This window comes from Leucoraja erinacea, chromosome 5 (genome assembly GCF_028641065.1).
Source record: "Leucoraja erinacea ecotype New England chromosome 5, Leri_hhj_1, whole genome shotgun sequence".
NCBI classification, from domain to species: domain Eukaryota; kingdom Metazoa; phylum Chordata; class Chondrichthyes; order Rajiformes; family Rajidae; genus Leucoraja; species Leucoraja erinaceus.
The window spans coordinates 10,275,395-10,276,240 of record NC_073381.1 but is presented as its reverse complement, the minus strand read 5'-3'; the positions used below and the strand labels follow the sequence as shown (position 1 = coordinate 10,276,240).

The 846-nt window shown below is 55.9% G+C and overlaps 1 pseudogene; it reads right to left on the bottom strand.

Annotated features, from left to right (window-relative positions):
- Positions 1–502: 502 nt before the first annotated feature.
- LOC129697739 (U2 spliceosomal RNA) lies at positions 503–607 on the bottom strand (annotated as a pseudogene).
- Between the last annotated feature and the right edge of the window lie 239 nt (positions 608–846).

The following is an 846-nucleotide window of genomic DNA, read 5'->3' as shown; positions in this document are numbered from 1 at the left end:
TGCAGCCCTCAAAGAGGTACTGCTGTGGGTTTATCACGTTGGAGCAAGGCTCCATACACCGCTTCTCCCTGCTCCAGCGCTCTCGGGCGCTGGTTGCCGGCGGTTATGCAAAGTCGGACCCTTCTGAGTCCACTACCTTGTTTGATTTGTGTCTAGCCTTACCGCTCGGCCGCATGGATCTGGCCTGTGCGGGGCCGACATCGGGCACAGCTGATCCCACTACGGTTGATCCAAGTGCCGCTGGCTGCTGCTGGCTGCCCGCTGTTCCACGGTCCTCCTTCTCCAGCTTTGTCCTTCCTTCCGTGGAGTGGATATGGCCGGTGTGGAGGACATCTGGCACAGCTGATTCCATCTAGCCCATTTTCTTTGACCCGGCTCCAATGCTCTCAGCGCTCCTGGCTGCTTGTTTATCTCAGACCCCTGGGACCGACCCCCATACTGACGGTACTGGTCCCTTGCGGTCGTTGCAGCCGGTCAACCCCACTCCAATGCCCTCAGTTCTGGGCATTCCTGCTTATATGGTCCTTAGATAAGGGACGTATTAGATATTAAAACTGATAATAAACAGATACTATACTTGATCTTAGCCAAAAGGCCAAGAAGCGATCTCTGTAACTAAAAAACCCGCTGGGACCGACCCCGGTACTCACAGTACTGGTCCCTCGCGGTCGATTGCAGCCAGTCAAGTCCACTGCAATGTCCTTGGCCTCGGCGCTGGCCGGTAGCGCTGCTTGGCGCCAGACTCGCTTCCAAAGCGAGACTGGCATACTGGTCGAGAAAATGAATTTTTCTCCTGGTGCGGGAGCGAAGTCGGGCACAGGTGTTTTCCCTCTCTGGGAATCGATG